General features: G+C 43.7%; 1 long non-coding RNA gene across 1 annotated transcript; it reads left to right on the top strand.

The window, feature by feature from the left end:
- Positions 1-676: 676 nt before the first annotated feature.
- Positions 677-17,545, top strand: LOC106587524 (uncharacterized). The gene is made up of 3 exons (XR_014382835.1): positions 677-2,294; positions 4,473-4,548; positions 17,130-17,545. It is a non-coding gene; the product is annotated as an uncharacterized LOC106587524 (long non-coding RNA).
- Positions 17,546-17,788: the final 243 nt, after the last annotated feature.

Here is a 17,788-nt window from a genome sequence, read left to right as displayed (position 1 = left end):
TTTCCAATCTATGGGAATCTCAGACGACACGAAAGAGAGGTTGAACAGGCTAGTAATAGGGGTTGCAATAATTTCGGCAGATAATTTTAGAAAGAAAGGGTCCAGATTGTCAAGCCCAGCTGATTTGTAGGGGTCCAGATTTTGCAGCTCTTTCAGAACATCAGCTGAATGGATTTGGGAGAAGGAGAAATGGGGGAGGCTTGGGCGAGTAGCTGTGGGGGGTGCAGTGCTGTTGAATGCAGTAGGGTGGAAAGCATGGCCAGCCGTAGAAAAATGCTTGTTGAAATTCTCAATTATAGTGGGCTTATCGGTGGTGACAGAGTTTCCTATCCTCAGTGCAGTGGGCAGTTGGGAGGAGGTGTTCTTATTCTCCATGGACTTTACAATGTCCCAAAACTTTTTAGAGTTGGAGTTGCACGAACCGAATTTCTGTTTGAAAAAGCTAGCCTTGGCGTTTCTAACTGCCTGTGTGTATTGGTTTCTAACTTCCCTAAAAAGTTGCATATCGCGGGGGCAGTTCGATGCTAATGCAGAACGCCACAGGATATTTTTGTGTTGGTTAAGGGCAGTCAGGTCTGGGGAGAACCAAGGGCTATATCTGTTCCTGGTTCTAAATTTCTTGAAAGGGGCATGCTTATTTAAGATGGAGAGGAAGGCATTTAAAAAAAATAACCAGGCATCCTCTACTGACGGGATGAGGTCAATATCCTTCCAGGATACCAGGGCCAGGTCGATTAGAAAGGCTTGCTCGTTGAAATGTTTCAGGGAGCGTTTGACAGTGATGAGTGGAGGTCGTTTGATCGCTGACCCATTACGGGTGCAGGCAATGAGGCAGTGATCGCTGAGATCTTGGTTGAAAACAGCAGAGGTGTATTTAGAGGGCACGTTGGTTAGGATGATATCTATGAGGGTGCCAGTGTTTGCGGCTTTGGGGTTGTACCTGGTGGGTTCATTAATAATTTGTGTGAGATTGAGGGCATCAAGCTTGGATTGTAGGATGGCTGGGGTGTTAAGCATGTCCCAGTTTAGGTCACCTAGTAGCACGAGCTCTGAAGATAGATGGGGGGCAATCAGTTCACATATGGTGTCCAGAGCACAACTAGGGGCCGAGGGGGGTCTATAGCAGGCGGCAACGGTGAGAGACTTGTTTTTGGAGAGGTGGATTTTTAAAAGTAGAAGTTCAAATTGTTTGGGTACAGACCTGGATAGCAGGACAGAACTCTGCAGGCTATCTCTGCAGTAGATTGCAACACCGCCCCCTTTGGTCGTTCTATCTTGTCTGAAAACGTTGTAGTTAGGGATGAAGATTTCAGAGTTTTTGGTGGACTTCCTCAGCCAAGATTCAGACACAGCTAGGACATCCGGGTTGGCAGAGTGTGCTAAAGCAGTGAATAAAACAAACTTAGGGAGGAGGCTTCTAATGTTAACATGCATGAAACCAAAGTTATTACGGTTACAGAAGTCATCAAAAGAGAGCGCCTGGGGAGTAGGAGTGGAGCCAGGCACTGCAGGGCCTGGATTCACCTCTACATCCCCAGAGGAGCAGAGAAGAATAAGTATGAGGGTACGGCTAAAAGCTATAAGAATTGGTCGTCTGTGACGTCCAGAATAGAGAGAAAAAGGAGCAGGTTTCTGGGGGCGATAAAATAGCTTCAAGGTATAATGTACAGACAAAGGTATGGTGGGATGTGAGTACAGAGGAGGTAAACCTAGGCATTTAGTGATTATGAGAGAGATATTGTCTCTAGAAACATAATTGAAACCAGAAGATGTCATAGCATGTGTGGGTGGAGGAACTGAGAGGTTGGATAAGGTATAATGAGCAGGGCTAGAGGCTCTACAGTGAAATAAGCCAATAAACACTAACCAGAACAGCAATGGAGAAGGCATATTGACATTAAGGAGAGGCATGCTTAGCCGAGTGATCAAAGGGTCCAGTGAGATTCAGACAGCTAGCCGGGCCATAGGTAGCAAGCTGGTGGAAGATGGGAGGGAGGTCTGTTTTTAGCCACCTCGTGCGTTTCCGTCTGTGGGTTAGTGGGGTTCCGTGTGGAAGGGGGGACCAGTCCAAGTTGGCAAAATAGTTAGTTATAGTGGCCCAAGAAAAGTGTCCGATAGACCTATTCAGATCGCAGCCGAAAAGACAGCTAACGATTAGCGGGCCGCAGATGGGCGATCAGGTTACGTCGCGACGGAGGGGCCAGTTGGATAACTCCCTCGGGCAGATAACGTCGGTGGTCCAGTCGTGAAGACCCGATGGGGCTCCGCATCGGCAGTAAAACGGGTCAGGATAGGTGAGTTGTAGCCCAGGAGACACTTCAGCTGGCTAGCTCAGGAATAGCCCAGGAGTGGCTGACGGAACTCTTCAGCTGGCTAGCTGGCTAGCTCCGTAATAATGTGTGTTAATTCCGTGACCGACGTTGCCAATAGTCACTCAGGTAGCAGCTAGTTAGCTGCAAGATCCAGGTGTAAATGTCCAGAGCCTGCGGTAGAAATCGGGGAAAGGAGAGAGAATAGGTCCGGTATGCTCTGGTCTGAGTCGCGCTGTACAAAAACTGGCGATAGCTTTTCGAGCTAATGGATAGCTGAGGACAGCTAAGCGTGGCTAGCTGAACTTCAACGTTAGCCAGTGAAAATGGCTAACCTCTTGCTAGCTTCTGTTGTGGAATTCAGATGAGGTAAATAATACTTTCTTTTTTAAATTGGTGAGGCGGGTTGCAGGAGAGTGCTTTGAGGTTGAGTTTTTAGAATAAAAAAAAATATATATATATATATATATAAAAAGATAAGTGAAGAAAAAAATATGTAAATATATATATATACACGGGACACGACAAGAGGAGCGTAGAGGACGTCTGAACTGCTACGCCATCTTGGGAAAAACCTGTACCCCTGTACATTGACTCGGTACCGGTAACTCCTGTATATAGCCTCGTTATTGTTATGTAATTGTATTGTGTAACTTTTTATTTTATTTTTTACTTTAGTTTATTTAGTAAATATTTTCTTAACTCTATTTCTTGAACTGCTTCTTTGGTTAAGAGCTTGTAAGTAAGCATGTGACAAATAACATTTGATTTGATTCTGCAGTTTTACCAAAACGTCTCTCTGTTGTACAGGTAATTAACCAAAATTACATTTAAATGTCACCTTTTTTATAACCACTATAGTTTAAGTCAATAAAAACATAGTGTTAGTTCTAGAGCATCTTTACTCTCAGACCCACCAGTGAGACAGCAGCCATTGCAGCATCAGCCTCCTGAGGTAATTGTGTTTATGCTGTCAGAAGCAGTGCTTTTCCCTGGGCTGTTTTTGGCCTCCCAGGCAGAGCCCTAAGCCAGTCTTCTCAGCTGTAATGGTCTTCGTGCTTGTCTGTCTGCCCCTGGCATTAGGCTCAGACCTTTACCTCTATAGGAAGAGGGTTCATTATGGCTACACTCCTCTCTGCTGCAAACTTTCCATTTCTTTCTCTCCTTGCTTATTACCAAAGAGAGTTCAAGGGCCTTACCGTCCTGATGAACTGCCATTTTCTCAAATGAGCTAAATCACCATTCAGTCACGTCTCCTAGGGGGGAATGATAGAAATCATATTTTTAGGCATGAGAGTTTTTGTGTAACCAGGCCTTTTTGATGTAATGCATATTTACCAGTATGATGTGTGTTAGTTTGAGGGGTTGATTAGGGACATGAAATGTAACACCCATTAGAATAGTTATGTCACAGTGCTCTGTAGAATATCCACCCGTAACCATTGGTTACTGCTTATTTTCTTATGTGGAACTATTTTTGTAAAGTCTTAGTAGTCTACTTTGGCTGTTTCACTCTTGAGTCATCTGAGGTGGTGACTGCATCTCTAATATGAAGAGAATCATTAAGACATAAATGGTGGTAGGAACCATGACCAAGAATAGAATCAGAAAAACACCTCAGAAGCTGATTTCCCTGTGAGCGTGTGTGTGTGTGTGTGTGTGTGTGTGTGTGTGTGTGTGTGTGTGTGTGTGTGTGTGTGTCAGCAGTGAGGAAAGGATGAGTAATGTGAGTGTTAGCTGAATTCCTTATACACCTGTTTATTGAACTTTCACCTCAACATCGACATAGATTTACTTCCAATGCTGTGAACAGATGAGCTTTCGTATCACTTGTTCTATCACAGCCCCCACTCTAACACATACACCACACACACACACACACACACACACACACACACACACACACACACACACACACACACACACACACACACACACACACACACACACACACACACACACACACACACACACACACAGCTTTGGCTTTCTTGGTGGTACTGCTGCCTCTGGCTGGGTGCTATACTGTAGACCTAGATAATGTGTGTTTGTGCATGATAAAATATAGTAATCTACACCTGGCATGCTAACGTTAAGCAGTTGATCTAATCTAATGAACATAGAGAAGAGGCCCTTGACTCCTTGTTCCTTCTCTCCTTGCAGCCGGCTGACTAAGACTGACATGGAGCTGGAGGTGCTGCGATACACTAACCGGATTTCCAGTGAATCCCATAAAGAGGTAAAATCCTGCAGGACAGACAGATAGACATACCTGCCACAGTGGGAGAAGGAGCGCCAGATTCTGGCTCATCTTCTTTTTAAAGGGAGGTATCTGTGCATTTTGGAAATGGGATGTCAGGATCTTCTGAGGTGCAGCATTCAGCCAATGAATATGTTCTAAATGTAGAAGAAAGTTTACAGCCTGCTAGCAATGTAACAGACGTGAACCCACTATAGCGTCTTGATGCTACTCTATACAGATTACATTGGTTGTATGTACTAGGACTGTAAACATAAAGTACTGTAAACTACAAAGATAGCCTACATAGCTACATACAGTATCTTAGGCACCAATTCCCACCTTGCAACTACTGGGAACATCAACCACCAGGCACTATAGTGTGAACCTAAAAGGCATAGCCATCCCATATCCATGCAACATGGCAGGATCATGGTATTAAATCCCATTCTACACAGGCTCGTAGTAATAAAAGCAAACACTACAATGAGGACGATTCATACAGTCCCTCCTAACAGTCAAGCTGGGCCAACCCTGGTCCCATTAAGAAAAAGGTGCCTAGAATGGTTGGGGTTCAAAGCTCTACCCTCCATACACTCTCTCGTGTTATCCAGGAGAGAGTGTATTCTCAGTTTCTCAGAGAAATGCAGGGCAGTCAAGGAGCAGAAGTGAAATGTGCCTTTGGAAGCTTTAGAGTAATTGATTCATCCAGATTGATGGTCACATACTGTAATGGAAATAAAATAATTGCTAGCAGTGAATTAAAATATGAAAGGGGTTTATTCTAGGAAATGCAATATTAATGCACTTGCTGGCTTTTGGCAAAATAAATTAAGAATGTGATGATAAATAGATATTGAGTTGGGTTGTCATCTTGGCTCCAAAATAACAAATACAAATTGAGCCTGACGACTCCTCTTGATCAATGGAAAACAATTTGATGTTGAAATCTCTAGGTGTCACGACTTCCACAGAAGGTGGTTCCTCTCCCTGTTCGGGCGGTGCTCGGCGGTCGGCATCGCCGGCCTACTAGCCATCACCGTTCCTTTTTTCCTTTTCTGTTTGTTTTGTTTGTGGTTCTTTCACACCTGGTTTCATTTGCCTTAATTTCTGTGTGTATAAGTACCCCTGTTGCCTGCCTAGGTTTGTGTGGGATTATTCATGTGATGTTGCTCGTTAAGGTTGTGCCTTATTTGTTTTCACGTATTATACCAAGTGTGTATAAGTTTAGGAGCGTTGTTTTTTTTCCCCCTTCCTTCCGTGAGTACTGGTTCCTCTGTTGTCTAGGGCGTTTATTTTGGTATTGTACCTGACCTGTATGTTTGTGAACTTGCCTATTAAATAACGCATCTCGGACATCTCTGCTCTCCTGCGCTTCACTCCTTCACCTACCTATAAACACAAGCTCGTCACACTAGGTAGTATTTCCCACAATGGATGAAATACTTGAAGAATATTTAATTAATTATCTCAATTCTATCAGAATACAATATCCATAGAATATTCTAAAAATAATAACAAGGGGAAAAGATTCCATATTTAGACAGTTAAAGTTAAATGTTCTTCCAGTCTCCACGTCCTAATACGTGCTGGATATACCCCAAATATATTCCCCTGCACTGCAGGAAATGTTTCCACTGCCCCATCACGTGTAGGGTTGTCCTTGACAGACAAGGCCAATCGTTGCTCCAGGTTTGCCCGACCTTGAGCAGCCTGAGGCGCTGAATCTGCTTTGTGGTCCCATTTTCTGCAATATAGCCGTTGATGTATATTCACTGACATTGGTCTTCATAAGTGCCAGTATCACGAAGGACTTATAAAGACAAATACCTCTGCTTTTCTGCTGGCCGATGTTCTCTCCTTTATTGCTGCATACCCTCTGAGAGAGGTACAGGACTCTGGAGGCGACAATGAAGTTAAAACAAATGGATCCTGAATGCAGAAATTAATTTCAAAATCCAATAGTGTTATGGTTTCAATAAAGTTTAATTGAACATTAAGTTTCACAGAGAACAAACGCTATTGGGCATTCTGGGTAAACATCTAAATATAACTAACCGGAAGCAGTTAATCAGCTCCCTTGCCCCTATACTGTAATATTAATTATACTGTTATAGTCTTGGAATGCGATGTGAATTATTGTATATTACTCTTCTAGTCATGAATGTTAAAACAATGTGTAACAGAACAATATGATTATTTTAAAGAAGGAAAGGCACAAGTCTTCTTTTACTATTCACATGAGATTTAGCATTTGGACATTCAGTGTGTCTACCATGCAGGTTATGCAGGTGAAACCAAGATACCACTGTTGAAATTGATTTTAACTGAGCTAATTGAACAGTGTAACAAAATACACTGATGTCCCATCTATTGGCCAACAGGGAGGATGTTTTATTCTGGAGCCCCTATATTCTGTCTCCAGCTGAGGGATGAAGATGTGCGCCCTGTCCCAAGGCCTCCCCAGTCTTATCAATCTGACTAGAGGAGGGCTGTGCAGACGTTTGATCCTTGGTCCTGCTTGATGAGAAGGCGGTGTGCAGAAAGATGTTAAAGGCTCTGGGCTGGGGAATACTGACACTGTATTAACTTGATGTAGTGTATTATAACAGGATCCAGATGTGACGTTGTCCCACTTCCACTTGGAGCTCTTGCACTAAGTCAATATGGATGGAGCTAGGAGGATTCAGTGACACGTTTGGCTGCAGTGTCCTTCACTGTTGTTTTCCCATTCCACTGCTCGCTCTGATGATGTAATTTGTCATCATAGAAGAAGCTACTACAGCTCAATGATAAGAGCACTGCCGCATGTTAACATATTTTTTTTTATAATGTTATAGTTTTCTTTGTATAATCTTCCCTGGTTTTTTATCCTTTTGGACATCTGAAGGCAGCCAAACTTTTTTGTGTATAACTAAGCAATAAACTTCCTTCCTTCACTGGCATAACTGTTTAATGAGGCAAATTATTTCCTGGGATGAAAATGTCAAAGTGTGAGTAGGGTGGAAGAAAATACATTTACATGTACTAGTATGCTTCTCTGCTCTGCCTGCTCTGCCAAGGTGACTGGCTTCAGTTGGACTTGACAGGGTCAGCCTTCCTGAGCACTGTCTTCCTCCTGGGACGTCATTAAATTTCTGTTTCCAGCACCTGAGCCTCTTTGACGCCTCTGGTCACGTCCCTCCCTGACTCCCTGCTCTATGATGTGATGTCCTCGTTCCGTGGCCCCGGCTCAAATTGAAATCAAGAGTTTCTCCAGAGGCTGGTCCTTCAGTGTTGTGGAGTCTAGGGGGGGGTGCTTGCTGGCTGTGTCAGACGGCCAAATAAAACAGGCCTTTTCCAGATCATTGCAACGCTTGCCCTAGATTATTATAGTACCATATCACAGATAGGTTGTGTTCAGTAGGCACGAAATGGAAGAAAACAGAGTGGATCAGGGAGGTACTATCTGAAAATGTCCTGTAAGAAACATATTGTAATGACCTGGCTAGATCGTAAAGGAACAATTGTCCAGACAGAGGATTTAGTTTACGAATTGACGGTTTATTAACCCAACTTCACACAGGCTACTGTTTGGCCGTAGCCCATGCCAAATAAATGAAGGATACCCCTATAAAACAACCGTGACATTCTCTTTTGAAGACCAGACGTAAGAGCGAGAACAATGGCTAAACATGGCATTCCTGTGGTTGGCAGATAGCAGGTTGACTGGCATGTCGGACCCCGCAAACTCTGGTTACTGGTAAGTACAACACAACCAACAAACAGCATAACACACAGCTGTCTGTGCAGGTCGCTACAATGTGTTTTAGTTTTCCAAAGCATAACCCTGAGTACGTGGACTGCAGATTTGTTCTCTTGTTCTGTGCATGTCCATGGCTAGTGTTTCTTTCTGAAGCATTTAGTGAAACGTGTTTCTATTGAACTGAAACACTGTAACCTTTTAGCTGTGTTACACTGCAGACTATATCAGAGGGGACAACACAACATTTCCAACTTTCAAATGAAACAAAACAATTGAGCTGATATTGAATTTACTACTAGTCTACTGAGACTACAAATACACATCGGTAATTTGTGTTTGTCTTCGTTCCTCATGATGTCTTGAGGCCTTGAGTTAGAATGGCATACATAGTCTTGACAGTCTCTACGGTGTAGGCCTGTAGCATTTTGTCTAGTCCCTGACAAATAGAGTATATGGAGTCTCATTTATTTCTCCCATTTGGAAGGTAAAACGCCTGAGAACTATCTATACCAGTTGTACAGCAGTACACATTGCACTGTCATGTATCAGTGTGCAGCGGGTAGGACGGAGTCAGGCGCAGGACACAGAACTGAGTAAAAACGTACTTTACTCGCAAAATCACAAACTAATTCCAAACAAGGAATAATAATCCAGCTCAACACAAAAGAGCGACCACATAACAAAGAACAAACACGCACAAAACCATGTGGGTACCAGAGGGTTAAATAGGGAATAAATTATAACATAATGGAAACCAGGTGTGTACAATCAAGACAAAACACATAGAAAAAGAAACGTAGATTGGTGGTGGCTTGAAAGCTGGTGACTTTGACCGCCGAACGCCACCCGAACAAGGAGAGGCACCAACTTCGGCGGACGTCGTGACAGCCACATCATACCAAGTGTTATCTTGATCCACAGTTCCTATTATAACTTGCTATTATCTTGGCTAAGACGCTTAATCCATGAGTTTGAATAAGTGGCTCTTAACTGTTCAAATCGCCTGCAATTGTGAATAATCCCCCTTGTCCCTGAAGCATAATTTTCCTTTCTGTCAGACAGTGAGTTTTTTGGGACTTGAGTAGATGATAACACTTATCTTATCACATGGAGTTAATAGCATATCATTTGCAGGCTATTGCACCTCATTTTCCAATCCAGAATGAAACACTCCCACAACCGCCCTCACCTCTCACAGTGTAGGATGGATGAATTACAACAGTGAATAGAAAATATGCACGATTAGCCTTTAGCCACAACAATTACTTTAAAGAGAACAACAAGTAGTTCTCTACAATTTTTCACAAACAGACAAAATAAAGTGTTGTTGTCGTTTCTCTTCAGATAATGAAGCATGTGAGACACAGACAGAAAGAATATGAAATGGAGAGGTGAGAATACATGTTGTCTATATATGTCACTGTGTGTACAGTACCATATACTGTGAAATACAATACTTTAAACACATCTTAGTGTGACAATACACTGTTAAGAAAATCTATTGTTTGGCCAGAGGGTTAGGCCTTTGCACTGTACTGCACTGTCTGCCCTTAAAGGTGATGGTAAACCAGTATGTTCCTGATCTATCAAGGGGTGTTCCTCTGGCTGAATTACATTCACAGCACTGCTGATAAGACATCCTACTTCCCTCCCTACTGCCCATCACAACACCAGTTCACTGAAATCTATTTGGCCCCTAAAAACAAACTGAGATAAGCTGTGGTGCTTTGTGTTCCATCTTGATGGGATTCTTCAGACTCTGGACGCTGTCAACGGAAAAGAGATAGAAATGCCAGGTCTGTGTCCGAAATGGCACCCTATTCCCTATATAGTGCTATGGACCCTTCTCAAAAGTAGTACACTATATAAGGAACAATGTACCATTTTGGACGCAACCCTGGACTGAGTTTGAGCTGCTGCAAAACACAAATGGGAGTTTATAGTACGTAGTTGTATAGGTATCCTGTCTGACTGCACTGCTGACCAGACCACTCAGTCTCATCTCACTGCTGTGAGACTGACCTGCTTTTCTTTCTGACATTATTCTTGGAGATTCCAGTCAGTCTGGGGAAAGGAAAGCTTGGGCTGTGTGTGTGGGTGTGTGTGCTGGAGTATGTAAAAATATGATTGTTCCTGTGACCAAATCCCTTTCCTAGCACTATGCCCATCTACCTGTCCACTGTTTGGTCTGGCTGGGGACAGCGACAGCTTCTCCTGAGTACTTTAGCTTGAGGGTCTGTGATGTTTATATGAGACACTGGCTCTGCTGACCGTACTCCTAGCATCCTAGTCCTCTCATCAGTCTCACTCTCAGCCTCCATGACATCATCATATTAGCTTTAGATGGGGGATGCTTCTCTAATGTCTGTGCACTAATCAGTACGGAGAGAGGATCTGACAGAACAGGTGCAGGTAGTGGAGAAGGAGGAGGTATTGTGTCTGAACACATCAAGGCAAGGCTGCTTTGGCTGCAGGGCTGGCAGAGAGGTCACGCAAGGCTCTATCACTGAGGAATGCTCAGTGACAGAGGGAAAGAGCCAGTGACCCAACACTCACAGTGTCCACACACCATCATCCACTCTCACATACCTCCTCCCCCACCCCACATGGCCTCCACCTACTACACAAAAACCTCTGGAGTTGTTGCAGAGTCCACCGCTGCATTCACAGGCTACTGTGACAGACGTAGCCTCTAGAATCCTCCACAAGGATAATGATGCAATATTTCTGCATCATCGACAAACAAAGAGCACTCTCTGCAATTTTGAAAACCTTTTTATAGAGGCCTAGATACTGTAATTAATGAATTAACAAGATAATAAAGTATTCATTGTAAGTAATGAATTAATATGTTTTAACATAGTTTTTGCATGGTGGGGAGTGGCGGGAGGTGTATTATCCATTGGGATTCAATCTGTCAGGATTAGTGAGCAATTTTATTAATTGAGTTTTGTTGCTGTGAGCCAGAGGCTCTTAACAGCCAACAATGCTGCAATTTATTTTGAAAGTAATTATTTATTTTGGTACTGTTATGAAGGATGGGTTTGAATAATTATTACCCCTAAATTGGATTTTCCCCCCGTGCAGACAGTGCTGGTGTCCTTGCCTGAAGTTTGAGTTTGATTAGTGACATGTTATCCATCTTCAAATCAAACCCGCCTTGCAGTATCTATGCAGTGGCATTGTAATGGCTGGAATGGAATAAATGGAACGGTATAAAACACATCAAACATATGGAAACCACATGTTTGACTCTGTTCCGTTTATTCTATCCATTACAATGAGTTTGTACTCCTATAGCTCCTCCCACCAGCCTCCTCTGGTGTATTTATCTCTCCACAGAACAGTGATTTAGGAAGAGGTGAATGGCGTGTAGGGGACACAGTAATAGAGCACAGCTCCTCTGTGGTTTCCTCTGTGGAAACATGTGGCAGTAGGGTGATGATGCGTGTCAGGGTCTGGCTCAGGGAGGGATGTCGTGAGGTTGGTGATCACGGTCAGGAAGCAGCCCGGGGGCTTAGGAAGAGATGCATGATGGGAGGTGAAGGGCAGAAGAGCTGGAGCTGAAAGACAATGAAGATAGGATTAGAGTTGAGCACTCTCATTGCAGTACAAACTACGGGGGAAGATTCTGTTGCTTTTTCTCTGCTAGCTAAGCATTTTAGTAAATTTTTTTTTTACAAAGGATTAGTTAGTGATGTCTGAAACTTTTTAATTGTGAGGTTGATTAACTTTTACAATTACTTTATATACTTTTTACATTTAATTAATTGTATCATTCACTTTTCCTCAGGTACTCACAGTGCTAGCAGATAAGATGCAAATAAGATGACTTGATTTACTCAATGTTGGGACTTAGTGTCCATCAGAATCTTTTCAAACTGGAAAAAGTTTCAGTTATATGTTTTGTATCATAGAACTATACTAACCTAAATACTGGTATACAGACAAATATCTGGGTTTTAAGCTTAGAGTTGAAAAAACGAATATTTCAGGATTAAAATAGTTATATTGATTCTCTCTGAGGGGAAACAACCCTGCTATTCTGGTCTTTTATTACTAAAAGCTACACTTAATAGATTTTGGTCTTGCTTTCACTGAGAAGCTAAACTGCGGCATAAGTACCCCTGTGCTTATTCATACCAGTGATAAATACTTCTAGAATGAAAGAAAAAGGGGAGAAAGAGGCAGAGCTTGTTTTAAAGTAGAATAGGTCTCTTTCTCATACTACTGCTGTTAGACCACTTCTGTCTCAAAGATAGGACAGGTGTCAGATCTCCAGTTAGGGAGGCAGCCATGAGCCTGGAGGTAGAGAGAGAGAGAGGCTAACCCACCATAGAGCTATCCTCTCTCCTTTCTCCATGCCTAAAGGTAGAGAGGCTAACCCACCATAGAGCTATCCTCTCTCCTCTTCCCCTCGGCTGGACAGCCCAGGTGGCCTTGGCGGGATTTTTGCTCTTATTAAATAAAGGCCTTGTGAATTTAGTGAAAGTTGTCCACTGCTGTTTAGATCACCAGGGAGATGGAAGGACAAAGCGTGTGTACGTTAATGAATAACTCACATTGGTCCCTCCTTCCCAGGCAATAGCTTTTGGAAATGCACAATACAAATAAATATCCATTTGACATTGCATGCTAGTTCATTATTAAGGAGGAAAACAGGATGTTTGGACACAAGACTCTGTAAGAGTACTTTTGAAATAGTCACACAACCTTGGAAAGCCATTGAAATGGATTGGAAAGTTATTTTCAGGACATCATCCTCATGTCCTTCACTCTCAATGGATCATTATGCTCTACCATGTCTTTCTACTAAGCACTCGTATGTGACTCATCTCGTCAATCTTTTAAGGTGCTCCAAATTGCATTTTAACAAGGTCAAGAGAAAATATATAAATAATAGGATTTTGATAATCATTTTTAATCCCGCTCTGTTGTAACACAAATAAATATTGTATTTGTTAATTTAGATTTGATCAATCTCATTGGCTGGAGAATAAATTGTTTTGATCCCTAAACTCCCCACAGAAGGATTAACACTCCTTCTGCGTTGTGCAAATATCAGATCAGAACCAAGTTGGAATGAGGCTGTGTGATTGGACAAGGAAGTGTAGGATCTTTACCCCAGTATGCTTTAGGTCAAGTTCAGGGAAGTGTGACCAGAGGATTGGTTCCTCAGGGAGCAATTACTGTAGGCCTCACTAAAGAAAGTTGGGATGGGAGATAGTCTGGAAGGTGTCAAACAATGCCGTAACCCCTTGTCAGCTGTAAGCCTATTGGCCCTACTCCAGATAGGAGAGTAAATCCATTTGAATTCAACCACTTTTTGACAGCACCCCGTTCAATTTGAACAAGTGCTCAGAAAGGGACGTTTTGGACCTGAATGCCAAAACATTCAAGAGATAAAGGTGCTCAATTTTGACCTATTTTGCATACCACCATACCATGAGACATCCATGTCTTCAATAATGGAAATATATAATTTAAAGCTTACAAACACAGTTGTCAAACTATTTAATAATTTCTTGAAATGTTTTTTAGTAATACTCAAATGTCAATTATCTAAAAACGCATACTCAGATCTTTTGCATATTCCCTTATGTTATAGCTTAGACCCTGTTCTTCTGAGGTTTATGTGTTTTGCCCGCCATCGTTTGAGACACAACATGCTCTTGAACATTACAACAAAATAAAAAACACCTGGTCACATAATTGGGGTGACAGGTAGCCTAGTGGTTAGAGCGTTGGGCCCGTAACCGGAAAGGTTGCTAGATCGAATCCCCGAGCTGACAAGGTAAAAATCTGTCGTTCTGCACCTGAACAAGGCAGTTAACCCACTGTTCTTAGACCATCATTGTAAATAAGAATTTATTTGACTTGCCTAGTTAAAAAAAATAAAAACAAATCTGTCCATGCGAACTACAAGGTTTAGATAGCTAGTTAATTTACACGTGTAGGATCTTAATTTGAGCCAGTTTGCTACAGCAGGAAAATAATCCTGGTGTAGCAGGAAATGTGGATAATAATTCATTTACATTTTTGTAGGCATTGATACATTCAAGTCTGAAATTTCAAAGTGTAAATTACAAACTTCAGAAGCCTTTTTAAACACTACAAGTTTTACATTTCCTGCATCCTGCAACAGGATGAACAAATTAATATCCTACATCTGTACTTACCTAGCTAAAAAACGTTAGCTGACATAGGATAGTTGATCTACAGGAAATGTATGACAGGTTAAACTAACTAAGGTATTTCAGTGACAGAGGAAAACTGCACATGTACTACAAATTTCAAAATGGAAAATTGTGCATTCTACTATTACCTTCCCATCCATAGCCAAGTTGTTTGATTCATCGCGCAGAATAAAAACCTTTCTACTGAAGGTGTAACGCCTGCTCCTTCCCTCCGGAGTACGACATCGCCAGAATAGTAGCCACCATTCCTGGAGTCATCATTACGCACACCTGGCACTCATCATTACGCGCACCTGTGAATAATTATGATTCACACCTGGACTCCATTACCTTCAAAATTTCCACCCCTTTATATGTCACTCTCCCATGTTCACTCACCAGTTTGTATTGTTCTTGTGTATCGGCATACTGCCTTATGTTCGTGTCTTGTTCTTGGTTTTGTTGTTTTATTCAAATGTTTCACCTGCTTCCGACTCACTGCTCCATCATTACAGAATACCAACTCAAAATATGGAAGCAGCAGGACAACTGATGATCTCCCAGATGATCAATGAACAAGGTGACCTTCTTTGTCAACACCATGATCAGCTGGCTCAACTGGGGACGGCCATGGAAGAAATTCTCCGCAGTCTACAACATCTCAACAGGGGAGGATATTCTAGAGCCAGTCTACCCAACGAGTCAGCACACCAGCCCATTCAGCAACCCGCTCAGGTCAGCGATGCCCATCTATCCCTCCTGGAGAAATATGACGGGACACCATCTAAATGCCGTGACTTCCTCCTTCAGTGCTCCCTCTATTTCGCACATCAGATGGGAGCTCTCAACACCGAGAGGTCTAAGGTTGCCACAGTTATTTCTCTGTTGACTGGGTGGGCATTGGAATGGGCTACGGCCATCTGGGAGAGAGGTTAGGAGGAGCTCGAGTCTGTGTGGGGTTCATGGCTCTGTTAAAATGTATTTTCGATCAAAGGTTTTTGGGGTTTGCCAACTTTTACAGCTGCTTCATCAGGAACTTCAGTGCTTTCGCCGCCGCCCCTCTCACTTCCCTGCTTACCGGTGGGCCTCGTAGGTTGGTTTGGTCTCCAGCAGCCGACGAGGCCTTTTGTCTCCTCAAGGGGCATTTCATCTCTGCCCCCTTGCTAAAACACAGATTCCATTATACCTTTTGTGGTTGAGGTAGACGCATTGGAGGTGGGTGTGGGGGCAGTTTTGTCACAAAGGCAGGGGGACCCACTAAAATTGTATCCTTGTGCTTTCTTCTCGAATAAACTGTCCCCTGCAGAGAGGAATTAGGACATTGGGGAGCTCTTGGCGGTGAAGTTGGCATTAAAGGATTGGAGACACTGGCTGGAGGGTGCCAAGGAACCATTTGTCATCCTCATCGACCATCAGAACCTTGAGTACATACAGACAGCGAGGAGACTGAATCCGCTCCAAGCCAGGTGGGCTCTTCTTCACCAGGTTCGACTTCACACTGACCTATCGCCCAGGTTCTAAGAACATGAAGGCCGATGCCCTGTCCCGTATCTATGATTCGGGAGAGGTTCCTATCCAGAGGGCACCCATAATCCCATCCTCCCGAGTTGTGGGTCCAGTGGTTTGGGATGTAGATGTGGACATCCGCCATGCTCTAGAGAGGGAGCCTGCACCCTGGAATTGACCTCCAATGCACATCTACGTTCCCACAGGGATAAGGGATTGGCTGCTGACCTGGGCACACACAGGTGTTGTCACTGGACATCCAGGTATTTCTCGCACCATCCATTCCCTCACTGAGAAATACTGGTGACATACCCACCTTGATGCGGAATGTCAACTCCTGTTCTGTGTCTCCTTAAATCAAGTCCCCCCGGAATGCTCCAGCAGGGAAGCTTCTGCCACTTCCCGTGCCTCAGCAACCTTGGTCCCATCTATTCATTGACTTTGTTACTGATCTTCCCCCTTCTGATGGTTTCACCACCATTCTGGTGGTAGTGGATATATTTTCCAAGACATGTCGATTCTTCCCACTGCGCTCCAGGTCACTGAGGCACTCTTCCAGCAGGTCTTCCGGCATTATGGCCTTCCGGAGGACATTGTCTCAGACCGTGGCCCCCAATTCACATCCCGAGTATGGAGGGCCGCCTTGGAGAAGCTCGGCGTCACGGTTAGCCTCCCATCTGGTTATCGGCCTCAGTCTATGAACAGGTGGAGAGGATGAATCAGGAGCTAGGGAGGTTCCTGAGGAGTCACTGTCAGGACCGGCAGGGTGAGTGGACACGTTTCCTTCCTTGGGCAGAGTACACCCAGATCTCTCTACCTCACTCCTCCACTGGGTTGATCCCTTTCCAGGGAGTTTTGGGTTTCCAGCCGGCCCTGGCCCCGTAGACCCTGGGCCAGACTGCGGATCCTGTGGTAGATAAGTGGTTCCATCAGAAGGAACAGGCAGACCGTCACTGCAGTGAGACCTCTGTGTTCCATCCTGGGGATCGTGTCTGGCTCTACCGGGAACATCCCACTCCATCTGCCCTGCAAGAAACTGAGCCCCCAGTTTGTGGGGCCGTTCAAGGTTCTCCGGAGGGTCAATGAGGTGACATACAGTAGTGACTGGGTAATTGTATCCTGTATCTCACCCTCTTTTCATGTCTCCTTCTCAGGTTGGTGGTTCCTGGTCCCCTAGCTGATGCTGTCCCCCACCCCCCGGACATCAAGTGAGGCCCAGCGTATGCTGTCAGATCCTTATTGGACTCCTGACGTTGTGGGGGTCAACTCCAGTATCTGGACTGGGAGGGGTATGGGAGGCGTCTGCTCCTCCCCTCCGGCGTACAACGTCGCCAGAGTACTAACCAGTCATCATTACGCACACCTGGCACTCATCATTACACACACACCTGTGAATCATTATGACTCACACCTGGACTCCATTACCTTCATAATTTCCTCCCCTTTATGTCACTCTCCCATGTGCACTTACCAGTTGGTATTGTTCTTGTGTCTCGGCGTACGTGTTCGTGTCGTGTTCTTGGTTTTGTTGTTTTATTAAAATGTTCACCTGCACCTGCTTCCGACTCACCACCCCATCATTACAGAAGGTTTGTACACGTGATTTCATGGAAGCCTCTTGATAAGGATGCTTGTCTTAAACAAATATTACAATATTGCGGAATCTTGCTAAGAGTTTTTCTTGTATTAAGTATAATTATATTTAAAAATGTTTTCTTCCTTCACGTTGTCTCTTTGACAGCACTGAAGAACACTGTAAACATGTAACAAGGTGAGCTTGTTCTCCCAGGAACAAAAGACACATAGTGACAGG

Source organism: Salmo salar, chromosome 26 (assembly GCF_965601325.2).
Source record: "Salmo salar chromosome 26, fSalSal1, whole genome shotgun sequence".
NCBI classification, from domain to species: Eukaryota; Metazoa; Chordata; class Actinopteri; order Salmoniformes; family Salmonidae; genus Salmo; species Salmo salar.
The sequence above is the reverse complement of the archived record's forward strand: the minus strand, read 5'-3'. Positions and strand labels throughout refer to the sequence as shown.